Source organism: Mus caroli, chromosome 6 (assembly GCF_900094665.2).
Source record: "Mus caroli chromosome 6, CAROLI_EIJ_v1.1, whole genome shotgun sequence".
NCBI lineage: Eukaryota > Metazoa > Chordata > Mammalia > Rodentia > Muridae > Mus > Mus caroli.
This window is the reverse complement of record NC_034575.1, coordinates 2369014-2394023: the sequence shown is the minus strand read 5'-3', so window position 1 is coordinate 2394023 and position 25010 is coordinate 2369014. Positions and strand designations below refer to the sequence as shown.

The following is a 25010-nucleotide window of genomic DNA, read 5'->3' as shown; positions in this document are numbered from 1 at the left end:
TCCCAAAGTTCCCGCACCTCCCATGGACATTCTTCATGACCTTTTCCTGCCCACTTCAGACAAATGTTAATGTTACCCTTTGCCTATTTTAACAAGCAGTCAGAGATGGACTTGAATCCAACTTGACCATGCTCTGTCATAATGTCACAGTGTGGCTTCTGAAATTCCACCAAAGATTGCTTGGCACTGCAGTTCATGTGAAACAAGTTAGTGGAGGCACTCAAAGGCAGACAAGTCCCACATCTGCTCCGTTCCTCTGAATTCCTGAAAGCACTTTCCATATTGCATTTATAAGCTGAGGTAGTGTTTTCAATAAACACATTTCATTCCTTCAATTAAACTCAGTGAACAGTTGCTGAGAACTTACTCTGTATAAAGAAGTCATTATACTAAGAATGATGTAGTAAATAGAGGCACCGTGAAAGGCCTCAACAGATGTGTGCTCTGCTAAAGGGAATGGAAGAAACATGAGTTCAGATGAGCAGAGCCACTGCTGGTGGAGGCTGTGCCTTAATGTAAAGTAGGGAAAGGCACCTCCTGGCATTGACAACACTACGAGGCCAGTCACGCGCCTTGGCCAATAAAGATGAAGATAGAATTTGTTTATCTGTTGATGAAGGTAGTGGATCGGAAAAAGCAGGGTACTTCTAAGGACTTCATGGAAGGGGATGTGTTAAACCTTGAACTCTTCTTGGAAAATTGAGTAGGTACAGCAGACAAGAAATGCACTTGAGAGCAATGAGATCACAAGGGTGAACTGAAGACTGTTGACCAGTCTGCTATCTGATTGAGCTGGAAGGGGCCATGGAAGAAGCATAGATTTTGAGCTTTCAAATACCAGAATGTTATAATTGATAAGCAGATAGAACAGTCATCAAGGCAAAGACTTGTTCTGCGACTTGTTCTGATGGGAAACTGTCCTTTTTCCTAATTTTCTTCCTTTTCTTCTGTCTTTGTTTTCTTTTTTCTTTACTTCTTTCTTTCCCCTACCTCTCTTCTTTTCCTTCCTTCCCTTCTCTTTCTTTCCATCCGTCCCTTCCTTACTCACTTTCCCCCTCCCCACCACCCCATGTGTCTCTCTCTTGGTGTTTTGAGGCAAGGTCTCACTATGTTGCCCTGGTTGTCCCAGAACTCACTACAAAGACGAGACTAGCCTTGAACTCACAGAGATCTGGTATCTTTGTCTCCCAAGTGCTGGGATTAAAGGAATGTGCCACTAGATCTTCCACCAAACTGTGCATTTCAATAAGAACAAAAAATAAAAATAAAAAATAAAAACAGATCTGGAATCTACGTAGGACTCTCCAGTCAGAAAGTGTGAGGTAGAGGAAAGAATGCAGACTATTTTTCAATGTCATGTTTTCCTGGTTTGAATGATTTTCAGTTCCAATTCCTTGAACACAGTTCGACAGAGAACATGCCCATGCTCCAATCTGGTTTTCATAAAATCCAAGAATAACTCTCAATAATGACGACGAATTAAAGAAAAGGAGCATAATTCTGGTCAGCTTCTTGTTTTACACATCCCACAGCAACGATTCTTAGTTTTCAATTGATGAAATTCTTATGTTCCTTGAGCTATGTTGGAAACTTAAAGCAAACAACAACAAAAAGAAGCTTCAGAGAGTCTTAAAATCATCCAGGTGGGATCACCAATTGAATTTACCAAAGCCCAAATCAATACGGATAAAGGAATGTCATTCAATTGGAAAAACCCGGAATTCAACCACTTGATTGCTTCCGTGTTTCAGTTAAGTCCCAGCAAATTTCCCTGCAAATCTCACAGAGTTTCTTGCTAGGATGAACTGGAGAAAAAAATAGTAAGAGGTATTTCTGAAACGAACAGAGCTAACAATTGCTTGGATCCACTCCACAGGCTAGAACTAATAATACCTGATTGTCCATTCATTCACTGGTTCCTACTTAGTTCATTCATTCACTCATTCAGCCATCAAACAATTAGCACCAAAGTCTGCTGAACCATTTTATAACTTTCCAAGTATCATAGAGCCCCATCTGGGATCCAGAGTTCTATTTTCTTTTTTTTTTTTTTTTTTTGGTTTTTCGAGACAGGGTTTTTTTGTGTACCCCGGCTGAGCGGGTCCGGAGGTTGGGAGGATTTCTGATGAAAGTTTCTTGTAGGTAATAACTGCTGATCTGATTAAGATGATAATGGCTGCTATGTTCAGGAGACAGTGTTCCACAAGTTTTTTTTTTTTTNGCACTCACTTTGTAGACCAGGCTGGCCTCGAACTCAGAAATCCGCCTGCCTCTGCCTCCCGAGTGCTGGGATTAAAGGCGTGTGCCACCACGCCCGGCTCAGAGTTCTATTTTTTAACTTCAGAGAACACTCAAAACACAATTTTTATGATATCATCAAGAGGAATAAAAGCACACATACTCATTTTCACCTGATATTTAGTAAATGATGTATAGGTATGTTAATAAATTTTCTCTTATTTTATGCATATCATATCAATCATAACACATTTGCATTATGTGATGATTTACATAAATGCACAATCTACATTCTCTATCATCTTGTTTGTGCTTCTGTCTCTATCTACCTCATCACAGGCTTCTGTATAAAAAGTTCCACAAACATCTCCAGGGTTCACCACATGTGATGCGATATTTATTATCTTTCATATGAAAACATGCCAGCAGTGTGATCTTCATGGCATACATGTAGAGTTTAGTTAGAATTTGGCCATTTCTTGGGCAGTTCTTAAAACCACCAATATTTGACATAATGATGGCAAACATTTGCATGATTCGCTTAAAGATTCAAACATTTCACCTCAAAGCTTAGGCTCCTTCAGTCTCCAGCCACATTCCTGGTAGTGAGACCATCTCTTTAGATTTGGGGATTTTTGCATCAACCATCGTGGGGCAGGGAGGGAAAGGGGGAGTGTTGGAAACATCTGTGTCTCTCCTGCATACAGCTACTGACTTAATTGCTGCTGCTGCTGGGACTGTCATGGAATTTCCTAACTGCCAATGAAAAGCCCAAATGGTGACATCACCTTCCTGCTTATAGTTGTCAGGTAAAAGGTAGGAAGACATATCTCAGAAAAGGTACTTGACGTGTCTAAAAAAAGAAGAAGGGTGGGGGCTGGAGAGATGGTTCAGCAATTAAGAGCACAGGCTGCTCTTCCAGAGAACCCAGGATCATTTCCCCATACTCACATGGCAGCTCACAACTGTCTGTATGTAACTCCTGTTCCAGGGGACCTGACACCCTCACACAGACATACATGCATTCAAGTCATCAATGTATATAAAATAAAAATAAAATAAACATGAAAAGAATAAGGGTTATTTATTTATTTATTAGCAACACATTTTCCCAAAGACAATTATCTTGGAAAACATTTTTAAAACTAATATTAGTGTTACTTTAAAATTTACCACTTTCCTACACATTAAAACTGTGCAGTAGTTTAGTTTTCTAATATTGTAATAAGGCATTATTAAACTAAGACTAAGAAAATTAAAACAAGAAAGATTGATTGGAATGAGGATGCTTTCTTTGCTTTTCAGGGCTCTATAGGAAGATGCATGTGGCCCAATCCAGTGGTACCTGGGTGATGTGCATTGAACGCTACATCCGAGGGGTGGGATTCCATCTATGGGATGTAGAGGCAGGAGATGAGGAGTTTGAGGCCAGCTCTACTTCGTTAGAGCTATTCACAAACAACCAAAGAAATCAAACACATGTGTGTACCAATATTCTTACATTCAAACCTTTTTACTTCTTGTATTTTATTCTTTAAAGCGTTAGGGTCTCTACTTTGAAACAATAAGTGTAGACTTTACCAATATTAGTAAGGTAGTGCCTGAGAGAGAAGCCATGACATTGGTGAGGATTTTTGGACAGTGTCAACCATTTCATCAAAGTAAATGCTCCTGACACTCCAGTTGAACTCTGTTTTTCCAAAGCTCATGATTTCATTGATGTGACCATGTTGGTCAAACTGGAGGCCTAGAAATATAAGCCTAGATGTAAGGAGCTTGATGGAAAACTGCCTACCCTGCATCTCTTTCCCACAGAGACCGTGCCACAGTGGGAATGTGCTTCCCAGCAAGGCGCACAGCACAGTTGGCTTATTTGAAGAACACAATTCCTCCCAATTCAGAACAGGGAACATCCCAGCACTGTGTGTGAGAAGCAAGCCAGCCCAATTGATAAGTTTGGTTTTTTTTTCTACTCATACACTTGCCCAGACTATTGAAGAAATGTCTTATTTTTCCAGTCTTAGGCAGCTTGCCTGATTATAGCAAATTAGCTCTTCTTATTACCCATGTGGTCTTGAACCCCTAAACTGATGCTCCCACCAGAGAAGGTTACACATCCTCACCCTCTCTTTCAAAAGAACTGCTGTTTTGCCCCTTTCACGGGTGGGTGAAAGGGGGTGGGCGGGGAACTCCAAAGGGCGGAGTCTCCTCTTTGAGCATCTCTCTTCACTCACAGCCCACTGCTGCTTTTAGTTCAGTCAGCCCAAGTTCTTCTTCAAGTGGTTGCAGAGGCTGTTTTACATTTTGTAGAGCTAATCTAGGCCAGCTTAGAGATCAGACTCCCCCCTTAACCACAGACCCATATAGTGAGGGTGAACAGCCTTTGGTCACTGCTGTCTGAGAAGTTTGCCCCCTAGGTTCACATTTGATCTGGCTCCCTGTGTCCTTCTGTGGGTGGCAGTCTGCCCACTCCTTAGCCACCATGCCTGGGTGGGAGGGATAGGAGGTCCTGCATTCAAAAACCTCTCCTATTTCAAGTACCATCTCTTCTGGGGGAGAGGTTGGTCCCCACGGATGAAATGACCATATTGTTGCCAGATGCTGCCTAATGGTGGCTGACATTTTATTTGCGTTAAAGTAAAATGCTTAACTGCCAGAAGGCCGTTAGGCAGATGGATCGGATCCTTCTGGTTACCACTGAACTAGTGTGCATTTCTGTAAGCACCTCAGAACCTCGCAGAGATATTTGTTAATGGAAGCACGTGTAATAAGAGAGTGTTGCTACCAAAGGCTCACGTGTGGAAGACGTGAAGGCGATAAAGCTCCCAGGAGACAGGAATTAACACTCAATGGATGGAGGGAAAGGGTCCCAATTCATGTCCTTCTTCCATCCCCACCCCCACTCTCTCTCTGACAGTCTATCCTGGCACGTGCACTCCATGATTCCAAATTGTAAGAGGAAGGACCAGACCATGCACGAAAAGTTGTCACTTGATTGTTACTGAGATCTCTCTGGCAGACACTGAGTTAGCTTGCCTATTACTTCTCTTCTCAGTTTGCATTTAAAAAAACAAAAAACAAACAAACAAAAAAACAGTAAAGCAGCTGATTTTAGAATCTGACTCCTTCAAAAACGGAGAAGCCAATCATCCCAAGAAGCAGTTTTGGAATTCTTTGGCATTAGCATGCCTTTCTCTGGTGAGACCCTCACTAGTCACAGCAGGGGCTATGCAGCTGCAGCCATACAAAAGGTGGGAGGCAGACTCCAAGCACTGACTAGCGTGTGTGGAGAAAATGGAATGCTCACTACAACTGCCAGTGGGAGTGGACACAATAGTGAGGCTACTCCGCAAACGGGGCTCGTGGCTCCTCCGCAGACAGAACAGTTACCACATGACTCAGTCATTCCACTCCCTGGTGACTACCCAGGATCACTGAATCCAGAGGTTTATGCGAAGCACCAATGTCCATAACAGCACCACTTCTAACAGTAAGAAGGCAGAAACAATTGAAATGCCCACCACAGACGAGAGGGCACAAACAAGGTGATAAGTCCTTGTGAATGTTGTTCAGCAACACAAAGGCACGAGTACCATGTGGGCTTTAATATGGATAAGTGCTGAGAGGTTTCTTTCTATGAGAACCAAGCCAGACAAGTCATGAAAGGACAGTTTCACATTTTGGGAAAATTTTGTTAAAAAAGTACAAAGCTGTAGATGATAAATTCGGATGTATGTTGTATTAGTCAGGGTCCTCTAGAGGAGCAGAACCAATGGGATGAATGTACATATACATCATGTACATATATGTGGATTTACAAAGTCACTTAAAATAGTAACCACAGTTTAAAGTTGTGTCTAAGGGTCTGAGAACCTGGTAGTTAAGTCGATCTTTGAAGCTGCATGTCTCAGCAGTCAGAGGAGCCCCTCCCACAACAGCTGGCTCTCACTTGGGATGTGAATGGGTGTGACAACCAATAGTGACTCAATTCACAAGGTGGGGTGCTGGCTCAGTTCTGCTTCTGCCCTTGGGGTGTCCAGGCACATTAGACCGGACTTCAGGGAATGAAGCTTAGCTCAGCCTGGCAGGATCCAGGGACTCTGATGGCGTGAGGGAGAGGAGAAACAGTCTTCTCCGAGACTGTTCTCAGTAAAACTCTCTTTTATAGGGTGTAATAGGGGCTATAAGCTTTGGGGAGTGGGTTGGGGTTTTCAGGATGAATGTACATTATTGGCTGGTGCCTAGGTTCTGGGAACGCTTCATTTGCATGAAGAGGAATTCCAGGTGCTTGTAGGACATGTCCTTACAGGAAGGCAGGAAGTTAAACCTGTCATTTGGCCACCAGGCTAAGTGACTACCTGAAGGATGGCAGATCATAAGAGGTAGGGATTGTAAGGCTACATGTTCTATGACATGCAGACCCAGAGCAAGGAGGGAACAGTTCTAACTCCTGCTGACAATCTCAGGATGAGATTTTTGGTGTTTGGACACATCTTGACCTTACTCTTGTTCACAGGGTGCCCCTGTAGTTCCAATATGCCCTGAAAGTCTGGAAGTTTCTTGGATAGCAGCTGTTCCCTAGTTCATGATGGATGATTAGAAACATTGGTCTCTGGCTGTCAACTAGGGCAGCAGCAGCAGCATCCCTGAGGTAAATCAACTCCTGGCAAGAGGAAGGCCATGGAGAAAAGGTGAGAAACTCGTTCTCTTGCTCTACTGTTTGTATCTGGGCTGCTACCAGGAGGTGCTGCCCACAATTGGAATGAGCCTTCCCACATCAATCAAGACAATTGGTGTGGTGCTTCAGGTGAGGCCCCCAGTAATTTGTGGTGAGTTGGCATCAAACCCAATCATGACGCAAGGTATGTGAGATATGAATCACTTTTTAAGAGTGCAGACGTTTCCAGCTTCGCAGATTTACCAGCCTTCTCATCTCTGGAACAAATGTCTGTATTGCTGAAATTGCTATCTGTTCATTGCCCTTGATGTTCTTTCTGAGCATCCCCTCCAGTTTCCATGCTCAAAGAGGCACTGACATGAAGAGGTTACCAGGGTTCTATCTAGGTCCAAGATCTGGCTTTCTGCTCTGACATCTACCCTATGTGCCACTTTTCTGAACCTTAGGTATTTCCGTCTGTTTGTGTGTATATATTTTTATGTATGTGGTCACACGTGTGTGGGTACACAAGTATGCAGAAGCCAGAGGTCAACAAAAAGGTATACTCTTCAACCACTTCTCCAGCTTATAATCACCATCACCACCATCATCTTCGTCGTCATCATTGTCATCATCGTCATCGTCATCATCATCAATTAGCTGGCCTGGCTAGCCTCTGTAGTGTCTGCCTGCAGAGTACTGGGGTTGCAGACACACACTGTTGTGTCATGATTTTTACATTAACGCTAGGCATCTGAACTCATGTCTTGAAATGTGTGCAGCAGGCGTTTTTACCAATTGAGAAATTTATAGCCCTTACTTTTGTCACACCATCAAAATTATCTATTTTTAAAACTAGCAGGAGCCAGAGAGATGTCTCAGCAGTTAAAAGCACTGGCTGCTCTTCCGAGGACCTGGGTTCAATTCCTAGCACCCTCACGACAGCTCACCACTATCTGTAACTCCAGTTCTAGGCTATCAGTCAGGCTCACGCAGACATTGATGTGGATAGAACACTAATGCACATAAAAATAAATAAATCTTAAAAAAATTAAAATTGTAAAGAAACGGTGAAACTTTCCCTATGTGAATATTGCTCTAACAGTCTGAAAGCATGCAGTTCGGTGGCACTAAATATGTCCTCACAGCGTTTTGTCACCTCTGGACCCTTTTCATCATCTCCAGTGAAAACTATGCTTCCATTAAACACAGATTGTCCGGTCCTCCTCTTCTCTTAACCCCTAGTTTGGGACTCTAAGTTCTGCATATTAGCAGAATCAACTTCTGCATATTAGCAGAATCAACTGTGGAGTATTTGTCTTATATAAAAGCATTCTCACGGATGTCCACGTGAGAGCACATGCAAAATGTCCTACCTTTTAACTGCTGAATAGCAATCTATTGTCCTTATGGGTCACTTTTGCTTTATTGATTTTTCTACTACATTACACTTGGGTTGCTTCTTCCTTTGGCTTCTGTGAGTATGGTTTCTATGAACATGGGTATGACGATATATCTTTGGGATATGTGTTTAATTTTTTATTTCCTTTTCTTAAAAAAGATTTATTTATTTATTTTTGTATATGAGTATACGGTAGCTGTCTTTAGACACACAAGAAGAGGGTATGAGATTCCATTAAAGATGGTTGTGAGCCACCATGTGGTTGCTGGGAATTGAACTCAGGCCCTTTGGAAGAGCAGTCAGTGCTCTTAACAACTGAACCATCTCTCCAGCCCCATGCGTTTAATTCTTTTTGGTTTATATTTGTAATTAGAATGATGGGATCATATTGAAGTTCTAGTTGCAGTCTTTTGAAAAACTATTCTGTATAATAGTTTCATCACTTTACAATCTATAATAAAGCACATGGTTTCTATTTTCACAAGCTCATTTCTTCCGTAATTTTTGTTTTCAACAATAATCACTTCTATATTTGAGAGCTATCTAAATCTTAATCCTTATTTATTTATTTATTTATTTATTTATTTATTTATGAGGTACTACTTTGCTATGAAACATGAGCAGTTCTGTCATTCTCTTGTCTCAGCCTCCCCAATACTAAAAGATTACAGGTGGACCTCAGAGTGTCCGACTTAGTAATTTTCAAATGATAAAAGGAGTAAGATAGTTGTTACCCTGAAGACACAAAGGCATTCTCCTGCCCTCTCACTCTTCCTGGGCAATTAGGGTCCATGGACGCACTTTGGAGACTCTAATAAATAATTTGTCCCACATAGAATTAGTAATGACGTGGCTCTTGATCTAAAGAAATATTTGCAAACATAATGAAAATCCACAGGACTCCTCATTTTGGCCAGTGTATCTTTATCACATAAATCCTTGCTCCAGTCTTAATGACTTAAGCATTTTATTAGTATTTGTTTTATGACTTAAAGTCTTTTGAATTCTTATTCTTAACAACTAGACATCAAACCATAGATCTAATTAGATTGATTGATCTCTGATAGAATTTTCCATCTGACTACTGCTTAGTTTTCATTTACAGTACAATTAAAGTGATTTTCTAAGTCACTGTCACTCCAAATTTGTGGATCTTTTACTATCGAGCAGAGGACTTGAAAAAAAAAATCTCCTATGTTTAGGCCACATCCCATGCAAAACATCAGTATTTCTAAAAAAAAAAAGTCTGTATATAGTAAGAGGTGAAGAGTACCAATTGTAATCAGTTCTCCACATACATTTGAAGAACTTCACATACATTCCTTGGAAATTTCCTTTAAAATACAGATCACTTTCTAGTGGCTGTGAGGAAGGGTTATAACGATGTTGGTCACATGATCAAATGACATACAATTGCAGTGAAACAGAAGGAAAACGTTCAAGCCATCTATTATACATCCTCATGGCTATAGTTGATAGTATATTGCATATCTGGAAACTGCCAAAGTGCATGTAAGTGTTCTTACTACATATACAAACATAAAAAAGTGTACACAGGGATTATCGCTCAACTCTGTCATAGTATGTTACACCCATACATCAACACATCATGTCCTATGTTACAATTTTTTCTTAGTTAAGACAAATAAGCAAGCGAGTAAACACATACAGACAGATGCCTGTGTCCATGCTTGGATCTGTCAAATCAGAGGAAGAGGCCCATGGTCTGTGTATTTAACAGGAGCCCAGTATTTCTATTACACAGAAATGTGAAGGACTCAATTCGAAAGTTAATACTTTAGTAGCGAATGGCCCAGCATTCTCCTAGGGGGTGAGTATCCCTTTGCAAAATGTTGTATGGGGCCTATGACACTTTCTTTATGTGCATACACACCATTTTAAAAGTTGGTCCATCGGAGAAATGTATTATAGGATGCCCCAAGAGTGTTACACCTTCGTTTCCATCAATGCTGCTAGTCTTTATGTCCCTACTTGCTTTCCTCCTTCTCCTTAATAACTAGACTCTCAGACCTTGCTAAATGACTGTGACATTACAGTCTTCTTCTTGGCTATCCATGAAATCAGGGGACATGCTGAGCCTTCTTGTTTACCACCGGGCAAGCTTATAAACATTACCATCACCATAGATTACATAATTGTGTCATCTGGTGGCATCCTGAGGCTTTGAGATAACACTCTATCAGGCCTGTTTGGAGCTTGTTTTGCCTATATCTTTGCAGATAAGGAAACTTAGGCTCAGAAAGTACAGCCACTGACCTATGATAGAACACACAGAAGACTGACAAAGTCTAGATTTGAAATACAACCTGGGAGCTTCTCAGCCAGTGTGTAAGAGCAACTGTCAGGATTGAATGCTAGTTCCCTCTTTTCCTGGGACACACCATCCTTCCCCTGCACCCGTACTCAGGATTTTCTCACTTCCATCAGACTGGAATCACCCTGAATGTTGTGGTGCCCCATATGGCAGGGAGGGCTGGTGGGCCCCCTGCCTGCTCCAGTGGCCTTGGCAGTGATTCACTGACCCCTTTATAGCTCTGTGGCTGCTGTTCCCATCAAGGCGGCTGCCCTCCTCACTCAGCTCCCAGCCTATGGGTTGTGACAGGTGACAACCGAGGTAATTAGTACCAATCGTGGTGATATTTACCATGAGGTGGGTATTCCTGCTGAGAACTGATTGGGGCCAATTAATCGTTTCCTGAGAGTCTACTGAACANCCCGCCCGCCACTGCTGGGCTGCCATGGCCCCTCCTCACACGCTCTCTGTTTATTGCCACTGCTTTGGGAGATTTTCTTCTTGTCTTTGTTTTTATCTTATCACTTTGCAACCTAACCAAAAACACCACAAAAATCCAAAACCATCTTTGTGAGTATATCTATCCTCTCAAATGAGACGAATTGTTATTGATTATTATAAAAAAAAAAAAAAACCCAAACAGTGTCTCGTGGATTTTCCTGAAGGAAGGTGACTTGTTATTTGGAAGCTTCCACGTAGGAGCTGGCTAACACTCTTCTGAACTCATGAAATAAAAAAATTAAATTCATATATCTTTTAATTTTATAGCAGGCTCATTGTGAGACAGAATCATCTTAAGTAAAATGCTCACATTGTTCTGAGAAAAGCAATGGCTTATGCCTTTGAAAAGTTTAAAAGTTAATTCATTAAATATGAATGGAAGATTTGAGGTGCATTCTGTATATATTTGTACACAGAAACCCTTAATATTAGAGACACAAGCCAAAAATTCAAGGTTAAATCTTCACACATCTCTCTCTCTCTCTCTCTCTCTCTCTCTCTCTCTCTCTCTCTCACACACACACACACTCACAAACATATATAACACATACACACACAGTCACACAGAGACATACACACAAAGCACACTCACATACACAAACATACACACACACACTCATATATACACACACATAACACATATTCACATACACACACAGACACACACAGAGACAGAGAGACAGACAGACAGACACACACACACACACATACAGAGAAAGAGACATTTTTACTAAAAACATTCTAGCATCGAGGCCAAGAATCTCAGCAGCAAGTTGGTAACCATGTGGTCATTCTTAGAGGTGCCTCTGCCATCCACCACGCCAGGCAGCACAACTTTGCCTGTGTGAGTGAGGTGACGTGCTGTCGGTGAGCTGTCACATGGCAGAACAGTTGCAGAATTTCTATTTTCTTGTTTGTAAAGGCCAAATTTGTTACAAAAATGCTGAAAATTTTTCAAAAGAGAAAGTGATTCCCATCCCTCCTGTTCAATCCTTGCAGTGAGTCATCAGAACAATGCTTAAAAGTTTTTATAATAGTTTTAATTTTTATAGGAAAGTTATGCGGTCAGTTTATATACATGGAGCCATTTTCCTATTGGGACCATCTTCTTGTCATTATGTTAACACAGAGACTTTGTCATAGCCAAGTAAGCCATACTTATAATCCTATTCAGCAAATCCCACAGGCCAGCCAGATTTCCTCAGCTTTTGTATCGAGTCCTTTTCTTTCTGTTTTTTTAATAGTTCCATTTTTTAAAAATTAGGTATTTTCCTCATTTACATTTCCAATGCTACCCCAAAAGTCCCCCATACCCTCCCCCCACCCTCGAGTCCTTTTCTTACTCTAGAAGCCCCATCCCGGAGGCCACCTTACACTTGACCACCCTGTCTCCTTACACCTTTCTAGCTGTGAAAGTTCTTGAGATTTCCACTATTTTGAGAAAGGACTTTATAGGTATCTCTTGCTTTGGGTTTGACTTTCTTGTTTTTAATATTGACACTATAATGAGTCAAACACATCTTTGGAGGCTGCACAAAATAGTCTACAATAAAACAGGAAAAAAGAGCCAAAAAGTTTTCAATACTGAGCTCAGCTGGTTAAAAAGTTTAACAGTAGCATCATGACAATAATCATTTATTCTATCTATCTATCTATCTATCTATCTATCTATCTATCTATCTATCTATCCTCTATCATCTGTTTATTGAGCAATCTGCTTATCTATTGCCATATGATACATTCACTTTTTTATATATTTATTTTCCAAAATTTTATTATGGTAAAATGGGTAGGGGTTTGTTATTGCATCAGACAACAATGCCCTGTGAAACAGTCTCAGCTCAAAAATGCTTTTTTTCTGTATGGACTTTGAGTCTATTATCACCTTCATTTTGGGCTTTCAGCATAAACTCAACACAAGTTGCTCTGCCAAGATTGGAATAAGCATGAGATACAAGCTTAGAGCTACCTTTTCCTTTCAGGAACAAAATTAATAAACAGGCAGAAAACATACACTACCTTTGTATGTAAAAGCACCAGGTTTCTTCAGAGGGAATATCTAAAACTTGATTAATTAAAAATATATAAAAATTATATATAGTATGTGTCAATGCTCACCCCGTTTTATTTGAGTATCAACTAGCCAAACCAGATTACTCTATTCAAGAATGCAGAAGAGCTCCAAGCAACAGGAAGTTGGGAGGCGGTGTTGGCTTCATTGCTTGTTCAAACATGATGGATTCATAGGAGAAAGGGAGGGAAGAGTTCTGCATGTCACCAGTTTCGTGTCTTCAAAAACACTTGGGGTTTTCTAGAATGGGTAGCTCAGCCACATGAAAGCTACGCTAAGGGATTCAGCCACGCAATTTCTCTAAACTTATGGGTGGGACCGATCCACTTTAACCAACCGATCATCCTCCTTGAAGTGAGGCCATAAATTAAATTTATTTTTATTGAAAAAGTACTAAGTCCTTGCAAAGGGGCAAACACAGAATGCATACGTATGGCCCAATCCCTCTCCCCAGCCTTGATAGAGTAGCTCATATAAACAAATATCAACACAGCTTCATTTTCTTTCCTTGGAATTTAGCTACACAACGCCCAAAAAGAATAAATTCAGTTATGTTTTCTTTTCCTTTCCCTTCCCTGATCCCCTTCTCCCACCCATCCCTGCTTGCCTTCTTCTCCTCTCTTCTTCACTCTCCTCTTCTCCCTTTTCCTTCCTGACATTTTCCTCTCTAGTTTTCAAGCACAATAATAAATTGGCCAGTTGTGTGAAAATGAAGGAAGAAAAATGTCACCCCCATATGGCACTCAACAAATTCTCATTTTCACTTGAATGCTCCATCCAAAGGGTCACAGGCTATCCCACATTAGATCATGATTACCAAGCCACATAGGTCAGAAATTACAGGGAACCATCAAGGAAAAAAAAAAAAGCTAAAGATGAAACACAAAGTATTCCACAGTAATGCAGACGCTGCACAGTTGGTCTGGGTCACGATGGTGGCTTTGCTAGCTGCAGCAGTTCTTGGAATCCGTAGAGTCATTCTAAACTTAGCAAGAAACTGCAATCATCCGTCGAGAATGGAATTAGTTCTTTTCACTTAAAAGATGTTGGCTAATACAGACCCTGGGAAGCAAGTAGGAAGTAAAGTCCTGCATCTAACACAGTGTGAGGCTCTGAGGTGGGATATCAGAGTAAGCCTACGCATGAATGTAGTTAGGTATGCTATTCTTAAGGCCTGGAGAAGAGTTGGGACTGGTAGATCTCTGAGGTTTCCTATGGGATCCAAAGGCTGAGAGGATTGGGAATCTGTCCTGGGCTCCTCCTTTACTTCAGATAATCTCCTTTTAACACGGTACTCATGTACACAAAAGAAGACAAGTAGATAAATAGGTCAAATTTCCTCGAGTGCAGCCTGGGCTAGTTTTAAAAAGAAAACACCATCTGGTAACCCACCAAGAGTCAAGGGTACAGTGAGTTAACTTCCTTTCAAAGAGGACTAAGAGGGGACGTAGAGAGCTCAGTGGAGGGCAGTAATAGAATTCATCATGCAAGGTCTATTGGGGACAAGGAGAGGGGTACCAATGAAAGAAGCAGGGGGATGTGGAAGGTCGGTGGGGGAGGGGAATTAACAAAAACAGTGCATAATGATATTTATGTTTGAAAATGCCATGGCAGATCCTACTACTTTCTATGCTATCTTTAAAATGAAAGGAATAGATGAAATTTGAAAATTCCTTTAGAATCAACTGATTAAATTTACATCTCTTTAGGGGGGAGGATATTTTCTTACAGGGCTAAAACGATCGCTAATCATAAGACTTAGGACACACAGATCAAAGGGGATTTAGGTAGATTTTGAAGTTCCCAGTTCTGGAAGGAGACTGGAGCTCTAGTAAAGACCATGCAGAGCTGAGTCCCAACCTGACCGTGTGCTTTCCTCTAATGGCACAAGCAGCTGTGCAGGCCATTGGAAATGTAGACATAAAAGCTAAGCCTGCTACCACAGTGTGTGTATCAGTCAATTACCATTCTGGAGTGAACTATTTTGTGTCACACAGAAAACCAACTGATTTTATGTAAAGGGTAAGAGAGGAGTTTGTAGAAATCTGTGATTTGTTTTTAAGTTTGCAAGGAGGAACGTTTTGTCACTGATTCTGGAATTAGAAATAGGTAAGATCACGGAGAGCCAGTGGGATTTTTCCAAGAACTGAAGAAAGAAAGACACCCATTGATGCAGGGGGAATATGGAACAATATAAAACCAGATAATGAAGAGTTAAGAAAACCTTCTCAGCTTGCTAATGAACTCCATCTTGCCCTGGTAGGACCACCCTCCTTTTAAGAAAGAGGTAATTTAATATGTATCAAACTCAGTTGTGTTTGGGCTTCATCCAATCTAAGAGTATCAGTGTGATAAATTATAACGAATTATCTATAATAGCCCTGAAAAACAAGATCCTTAAGCTTGATTTCTCAGCTCTGTTCGAATACATTTTCCTTTATTGGTCAGACAACTCCAAACCTTAAAGATATTTGGTATGGCTCTCCCCAGACCCCCTCAACTGAAAGCTATTATATATGTTCTGAGCCCCATTTGATGAGATCCATGGTTGTTGGCTGCCTATACTAAATCAGACCCCATATTTGAAAATGACACTAACATTTCCAGCCAAATAATATAGCAAGAGAAGGAACATGGCCCCTTTAGCTTCTAAAGGGTTTCTTCACATGTTAATTTCCCTTTGTCATCTGCACTGTGCTGGGAAGTAGGTTAGAAAAGGCATATTTCCATGTCAGATTCTGGAGCAGCAGCTGGAACCAGGGCACCCTAGTGTGTGCAGAGAAGACATGGTGACTGGAAGGTCTAGCAGCTCTCTCTTAGTTAACTGTGTTGCTTTGTTCTTATGATTAAAATCCCTCCAGGATAGTTTTTCCAAGTAGGAGTCCTTTCCTTAGGGAAAGGGCCACTGTTCTTTCAGTTGTTGAGGAGGCTGTCCCAGCCCTTCAGTACTGTACTCTATAGATGGTTCTAATTCCTCATGAGTAAAAAGGATTAGATTGTTATTAACATGGGTATGAGAGGAAGGCAGCACAGCCCTTGGGTAACTGATTGCGTGGTGGGATGCACCTTCCAAGGCTCTACATACATAGGATGCAGAGGTGATAGGAAGGTTTATGAAGTGTCAATCAAGGATGGTTTTCTATAGGGAAATTATGCCAATTTTAATAGGCTTAATTCTTCATAGGCAAAATGCAAAGGACCTGTGGGACTCAGGTACAGGACCAGAAGCTGCGTTGCTTATCCTAGGTTGGTTTCTGTGCCAAGAACAGCTCCTAAGAACCAGCAGATGTGGGTGTCAGTTTCTAATTCCTACTGTAATGAATTACAGCACACAACAGCTTAGAATAACAAAGCCATTATGTTACAGTGCTGGAGTTTAGAATGGTTAAAAGAGTGGGTAGAGAGAGCTACATCCTTCCCTGGAGGCTCCAGGGAAGAATCTATTTCTGTGTTATCTGCTCAGCTTCTAGAGCCCATCTAATTCCTTGTCAAAGCCAGCCATGGTTGGTCCAGTTTCCTCCCCCACAGCCCTCTGATGTCTTTTGTTGTTACTTTCCCTCCTCCGAGGGGATACTCTTCCCTCCTTCTAAACAGTCTACTAGCAAACACAGGATAATATCCCTCTTTTAAGAAGTACACAACAATCACATTTCTAAACTTTCTTTTTCCATAGGGTTCTGATGTTAAGACCCAGATATCTCTGGGTGAACATTCTATCTACTAGCCTTCAATAAATATTAATACATTTGTAGAAATGTTGATAAAATAACATATTAAATAGTTTGCACTGTATGTGTGTTAGTTAGCAGATCAATAGTTAAGGCCACAGTCACATGTATACTTGAGATCCTGCCAAGAACACAACCCTCACATTGCCATAATATTTTGGCTCAAAAATGCACATTGGTTCTGTTATACTTTCTCCCGACAGAATACTTTCCTAACCAGATTATGTGAACTGTGCACTGTCCCTCAAGACAGATGATAACCAAACCATGCTAGAGATTCCAAGTTCCTTTCCACAAGCTCTTGGTAGTCTTCCTAAAACAAAAAGGAAGAACGTAACATCCTTAGGTAGGAGTTGAGACAAGGCGCATTAGAATCCTAAGAGCAAATCCCCTAAGTGTGCCACTGTACCTCAAACATTCTCCTTCAAATCTTTCAGATCTAAGGCATGTTCTCTGAATGACTCTGTCAGCTTCCAGTCTTCAGTCAAAATCTATGGACCTTTGGCCAAAGCTGTTCAACTCCACTCCTCCCACCCCACGTTAAGACATTTATCAGACAACCACTGAAGCAGAAAGGTTTTTGGATGGTTTGGGTAGGAAAGCTAGAAGAAGAGGAAGAGGTTTTCCTTTTTAACTTCATCAATTGTTTGGATGCTGGTGCTTTCTGTATCCTAGTCTGTTCATGTGGGGATTCTCCATTAGAGCAACGATAGGAACCCCATTTCTCGTTAACTTATCTATAGAAAACAATTTGCTATACTTCCTCAGAATTCCTTCCACTAATGTATCAGATACAAAGACATCAAAGAAAAATTAAAAATAATTGAAAATCAACTGAACACTGTATTTAGTATGAGTGCAGGAAGGTATAATTATTGAAGACTTAGTAGGCATGCGATCTCACTTTAGGGTTTGCTACCAGACCTCTTCTTATCTTAGACATGACAATGACATCATACCAGTAGCAAACTGGTATGACGCACTGAGGCTGTTAAGTCTATTGTTTTTAAACAATATTTCTTAGACTAGATGATAAAACTATCTGTCAAAATATCTAGATATCTATCTAAAACTCACAAAGTAAAAATTTTCCTATTTTTCCTTAGGTTCCAGATCACTGAAAACTTTAGCTTTATTGTGGACACCTAAAAACAGCCTACAGTTTGAATCACAGAGCATAAATCTTTCAGTGAAGACTAAGAATTTCTGTTGAAAAATTCTGCTCAAGAATTAAAATAAAAGCTCTACCACACTTTAGTTTTTCATCCTCATTAAATTCCATGTTCTTGAACATTATTCTTAAAATGAAAAGAAACTGGGTAAGCTGATATGTATGGAATCAAACATAATTGCTATTAAAGAATAGGGAAAAAACAAGCACAAAATGAAGTGAGGTTCAGAATTAGTTGGCATCTCTCAGGAGCAGATCAGAATGTGATGGCAATGAGATCTTTCATAGGGCAATTCCAAGATACTTACAGATGCCTTTTTGCGGCTATTATTTTTCAAGTTAAATGTAATGTTGAAGAAATCTGTAGAAAGACTCCCCTCCCCCCATCTCCCCAATGTAGAATTAAATTTCTTTTTGAAGGGCAATCATGCTAGGTAGGCAGTAAAGAGTTCGATTTTCTCGTATAATTTGAGTAAGTACCTCAGATTACCATCCTCCTTCCAAAATGTAGATAAGGGCTATGGCTGGCTATAAGTTGCCACAAATCTGGAAGACTATTTCAGAAATACATTCAAAATGTTTTGACTACTCGATGCCAAGCATCTGGTAATGCAAACTTCTCTTAGGTATTTCTCTATTCCTCAAACACTCGGCCTTGTGTAGACAGACACCGTGCCAGTATTTCAGCCACATATTTTATTTGTAGGATAACAAAACATATATGGGAAGGTAAGACTTTCCTTATGATTCTGATTAGGTGAATTTAGCCCCAACATAATAGTCCATCATTCCTGTGTTCTTGAATGGCACCCAAGCTCTACTCTTCCTCTAGCTCCCAAAGACTTTCAGTGACTTCCTGTGGTCAGTCTCTTCTTAAGAATAGAGGCTCCCAAAGGAAAAGTATTCACTCACTTGTCTAAATAGTAGCTGCCTTCCCTGGTTTCATTTCACATCAAGGAGGAGGGAGAACGAAGCTTCTAGTTTTCCCTCCTAATGAGAACCAGTCTTGGGAATACCTGTGGTTCAATCATCTTCAGATCATTTGAAGGATTCTCAAGTACGATGTAAGGTATCCTCCAGGGGAGGCTGCCTCTTGCCTCAGGTAAGCTCAGCCGTCCAGAGGTGTTTGACACGAACCAAACTAACTATCCTGACTCTACGCTGAGCCTTAGCTTTCTCCAAGAGCAGTGGAGCGTTCTTAACACTGATCTCTTTCTCCCGACACTCTAGTTTCGACAGACAGGTCCCTCAAAGGCATGGAACAGAGCATACTCATCATTATCTTAGAAATGAGCGTGGTTCTGGGCTTACTAACTATCTATCGGATTGTTCTGGATTAATTCAGAACAGGCAGCAGAAAATGGTAACGAGACTGGGCAAATCAGAATGTGGACTTAGAATCAGGAGGTATTTTAAAGGAGAGGTACTCCAATTAAACATATGTTAGGAATCTGGTTTTGTAGTTCATGGCTTACCTGTCCTAGCATTGAAAAGAAGGCCATCATATTTGAAATAACATTGAACAGTTCAGTTGAGCATAAACAGTAATATACAGTTTGGGTGGGCAGATATATTGCCAGTAAGTGAGATGGTTTGGCAGAACTACATTGTTATAGTAGTGTTACTGGTAGAATAAAAAAGACTATACATGCTATGGATGTTGAAGACAGTCAAGCATCTGCTTGTATTGACAGCCTTCCTTAAGACAATACACATTTGAGGGGCAAAAATAGTTTGGGTCACTTTCTTCACTTTCTTTGACTTGATTAACTAGAAGTTCTAGAAGTCACTGAGCTGCTTGGGCTTCACTGCTGCTACATCATCAAGCGTGGTGAGGCTTGGATACCTGAACACAGGACATAGATCAGAGGACAAGGCCAGAAGGTATGGAAACTAGAATTCCTGAAAATGATTTTGGGTTGACCAGCAGACACTGGAATTTTTACTCATGAGTACAATTGATATTTTCTATGGAAGCTTCAAGGGGGGAGAAAAGGTAGTATTGGAAGAGTCCAGAGGACTAAGTTGAAATCTATTCTATTTTGTCAATAGTACCATTTTTTTTAAAAAAAAAGATTTATTTTTATTATTTTAAATTATGTGTAGTGTGTGTGTGTGTGTGTGTGTGTGTGTGTGAGTAGCCTTGGAGGCTAGCGGTATCAGATCACCTGAATGAAGATGCAGATGGATGTGAGCCTCCCGATGTGGGTGCTGAGCACCAAACCTGGGCCATTTTCAAAGGCAACTTGTGCTGTTAGCTACTGAGCATTTTTCGAGTTCACTGGGACACTTTTATGTGACTTAGGAAAACTTAGATTAGATAGATGGACAACAGATAGATCATGGATAAATCATATAATAGATATGCATGCTACACAGATAATGAATCTGGTGATTTGAAGCAGTATAATATGTTGCTATGTTGCTCTTATCATATTCATTAAGATATTTACTGCTTTTCAAATTGAATAGCATAAGCTACTGCATAAGCTGTTGCTACTTCACTTTTAAATATACATAAAGTACTTGTAATAGTTTCATGGTCTTTTGAAAAGAAAATTTGTCAAAGGATTAAATCTAGAAAGTGTCCTAAAGGGTTAATTTTTCCAAGGTGGAAAGCATATTTACATAAATATTCCTCCCAAATCTATTCTCCTATTTATATTTTACAAATAATACAGATGGTTGCTAATACTCCTAACCTTTGTCAGTTTTCTGTTGATGAGAAGTCAGATTATTACTTTCAGAGAGAATATTTAGACATCCTGATGACATGATCACTATATGAAATATAATTCAAATTATCTCGGTTTAACACTGACTTTGACAGTTAATAAAATCATTTAATTTTCTACTATGGAAACTGTTTTAATAACTTTAACCACTTTTTAGATTATACCAATTCTTTGAGATGAAGTATGACGGAGAATCAAAATAATCTGTAAATTGAACTCTACTGCAAAGGGTAATTTTCATTCTTTTCTTGGGATTCTAGCAAATGACCTTTTGAGGGCAGTTGGCATCTATTTCTCTTCCTCTTCTGCCTCTATATTCTCCCATGGACCAGAAAACTCAACTCCTGAAAGCAGACTCCATTTAATGACCCCTTCCCTTGACCTTCTCCCATTCTTTTTCATTCACATTCCCAACTCTGCCTCTGTCTTCTCATTTTCCTTTTTTTTTCTTTCTTTCCATGGAATGACCACCTCAAAGGATTAATTCAGAACAGGCAGCAGAAAATGGTAACAAGACTGGGCAAATCAGAATGTGGACTTAGAATCAGGAGGTATTTTAAAGGAGAGGTACTCCAATTAAACATATGTTAGGAATCTGGTTTTGTAGTTCATGGCTTACCTGCTCTGCTGCCTGTGATTCTACTCCTGTCAGATCAGCCTTGCCAGCAGAGCATTCCCGATGGAATAATAAATACAGCGGCTTTGTATGTGTGGATCTCAGCAGCTCAGCAGGCTGCCTTTCTTTTTGGTCTGGCCTTGCAATTGGATCACAGGTGGTACTGGCTATTGCATTAGTGAAATAGATGTGAACCCTCTGGCTCAGATCCAGACAGAAGAAAGTTCAGGGTCTAAGCAATGAGGCTTCAGACATAAAAGAACTCTGATGTATTTCTTATATAAATTTATTTCACATCATCTTTTGTACCTAGATTATAAAGAGTAGACAATTAAAACCCATTGCTCTTTGTTTTTAAGAAATTCTGTGTGGAGACATAGAATTTCTTTTGTTTGTAATGTTTTAAAGATTTGTTTTCATGAATTGTGTGGGTATGTATTTGTGTGTGTCTGTTAGTATGCAATGGCCATGGAGGCCATTAAGGACAAAAGGACACTGAGTTACTCAAAGCTGGAATCACAGGCAGTTGTATGCTGCTTGCTATATGTGGGTGCTGGGAACCAAACTCAGGTCCTTTGAAGGAGCATCACGAGCCTCTTCATTGCTGAGCCATCTCTTCAGCCCTGAGACTGTTCTATCTGGGGCAAGTTTGGTATTAGGTTAGAGTCTCTCAACTCTCTGTCATATTTTTCTGTAGGGCACACATATCCTCTTGCTGCCAGAGAAGCACATAAGCTTTTTGTGCTGGGATTCCCATTAGTTGAACACAGGCAAAATCCACTATTAAAGTTTTTGTGCTTAATAAAATATGCTATTTTCTAAATATGTTACTTTGAGGAGGAGCCAAAGACACCTCCAAAAGTTCAGACATGTTTGTTTGGGAACCTCTGACGCTGACTTTTGTAGGGAACTACATAAAGCTTTGACCAGTTTCTCCCCCTCCCCCCCCCAACAAATCTAACTGAAGCACTCTACTGCATTGGAAGTTTGAAGACAAACGCTATTGGTGTGAAGCAGGTAGAATTCTCTCTATCTCATGAGGATTTCCATTAGGAACTTTATAAGATAACAACATATCATTTATGAGCTTTCTTCCTCCCCCTCCCTTCCTCCCTTCCTTCCTTCCTTCCTTCCTTCCTTCCTTCCTTCCTTCCTTCCTTCCTTCCTTCCTTCATTCCAACTCTTGATTTAAAAGATTTTGAGGCAAGGAACAGTAATTCGGAATATTTACGGCTTTGGATAATTCAATATGTAGGTAATAGCCAACTAGACATCCTCACTAGAGGGTGAATGTCCACAAAATGAGCAACATGTCAAAAACATAAAGAGTCCTTAAAATTTGGCTTAATAATATTGGGACTAAGGACTTCACAGAGCCCCTCCACCATATTCTCTCCGCAACAAGTACTGTCTACCTAGCTGTGATGCTCCTCCTGGATAACCAAGGAGAACTGGTGTTCTTTTACATATGAGAAAAAATGAGCACTTGGTGGCTAAATGGATAATGTGAAAAAATAGTTTGTTGTTACAATTCCTGGTATTAGATACATAACAAAAATATCCTCAAATCTTGATTAACATAGGCAGAACCCGTAAGTCCAGGTTTTTCGCATAGTATTATGCTTAACAGTATACAAAAGTATCAGATATCATGCTAAAGAAACTGACGTAATGAACATTCTCATTCATAATAAAGGAAAATTTGGAGGTCGTGATTATTTTAAAAAACCAATTTAATTACACTATCCTCTTCCCCTCCAGTAACCCATATCTGATTTAAGAAGTGGCTGCCTTTCTCCTTATTATTCAAACTGATGATATTTTGTAGATCTTGGCTACTGTAGAGATACACCAAGGAACAAACACACTTTGAGGCTTGAGTGGCAGGAGATTTGTCTTCAACATCAGTGAAGTCTAGTTCTGAGCCTCTGCAGAGCTCTCATGAACTACACCAAGAATATTGAGGGAAATGCCACCAGAACACAGGGCTCATGATCAGAGCTGTGGCTTGGGAAAAGGGCATACACATATAGCTAGTGTTCTTTCCTATGAGTTCCTTATCTCAAAACAAGTCCTTTTTCAGCAGTTTTAATTGTGAGAAGTTGGCCTAGTGTTAAAAAAAATGGAAGATACACATGAACTCCCTCAAATGGCTGTATCTCCCTGATCAGTCAATCACCTTCCACCCCCAAGTACAACCAGAAGATAAAACAATAAAATCCTATACCCAGCTATCATGCTTGTATATATGTATCTCATTTAATTAGAAGCTGAGATTCTCTAATAAAAAGAGTAAGGAGTAATAATATTCATGATGAAGACAGAGAGACAAGTATGGGAATGGAGAAAGACTGGTTAATGGTACAAGGTTAGAGCATGGAGAAATATGTTCTGATGTTATGTCTCAAAGATGGAAAACTGTCTATAATGGGGTACTGAACATTTTCAAGTAGCAGACAAGGGAATGTTGAAAGATCTCCCCACAGAGAATGGTGTATATAAAATGAAGCATGTGCTGACTTCACTGTTTTGATCATTAAACAGTGGACACAGGTTCTGACAGGAACACGATCCATCTTACTAATATGAGTAATTCTATGTTAATTTAAAAAATAAATAAAATGCCTGTGAGTTCAATAGATTCTGTACATATGAGTCTCTCAACCTCCCTCCATATTTCTCTCCCTGTGTGTCCCTGCTGCTGGAGAAACACATTTGTTTTGATTGTAAAGCTCTATTTAGTTATTAAAAACCACAACTCCAGTTTTTATGCTTGGAAATTCTTAGAATGTGTTACTGTTCTAGGGAAGTAGCAAACTGAGTCTTTGAGTGAGCACTGCTTTGATGGCAGAGTTTGAGTATCTGAGATGCTTTCTTCCTTCCTTTCTTCCTTCCTTTCTTTCTTTCTTCCTTCCTTCCTTCCTTCCTTCCTTCCTTCCTTCCTTCCTTCCTTCCTTCCTTCCTTCCTTCCTTTCTTTCTTTCTTTCTTTCTTNCCTTCCTTCCTTCCTTCCTTCCTTCCTTTCTTTCTTTCTTTCTTTCTTCCTTCCTTCCTTCCTTCCTTCCTTCCTTCCTTCCTTTCATTTTATTTTTATTTCTTTATTAGAAATTTTCTTTATTTACATTTCAAATGCTATCCCGAAAGTTCCCTATACCCTCCCCCTGCCCTGCTCCCCTACCCACCCACTCCCACTTCTTGGTCCTGGCATTCCTCTGTACTGGGGCATATAAAGTTTGCAAGACCAAGGGGGCTCTCTTTCCAGTGATGGCCGACTTGGTTCTGTAAGTAAGTAATACATGTGACTATCTACGTTCTGAATTACCACGGTTCTCCTGCAGACCTTTGCAAAGAGTCGTTTGCAGGCTGGCCAGCTGTGGGATCAAGGGTGGCACAGTAGATTTTTAGACACCAGGATATGGACAGTGAGGACTAAGAGCCTGCAGGAGGAAGAGCTGAAAAAGTCCAAGAAAAACCTCGTGCATAAGCTGTTTTCTTTGCTATTATTAGCAAGGTGAGGGGATCTAGGCAGCACTTCATGGTCTTTAAGGACATTTCGGTTTCTCTTGGCGTCATGCACT

At 40.3% G+C, this 25010-nt stretch overlaps 1 protein-coding gene across 6 annotated transcripts in view; it reads right to left on the bottom strand.

Moving 5' to 3' along the window:
• Dync1i1 (dynein cytoplasmic 1 intermediate chain 1) overlaps positions 1 to 25010 on the bottom strand; it is a 305446-nt gene that overhangs the window by 68345 nt on the left and 212091 nt on the right. The gene's annotated exons all lie outside the window — the stretch shown is intronic.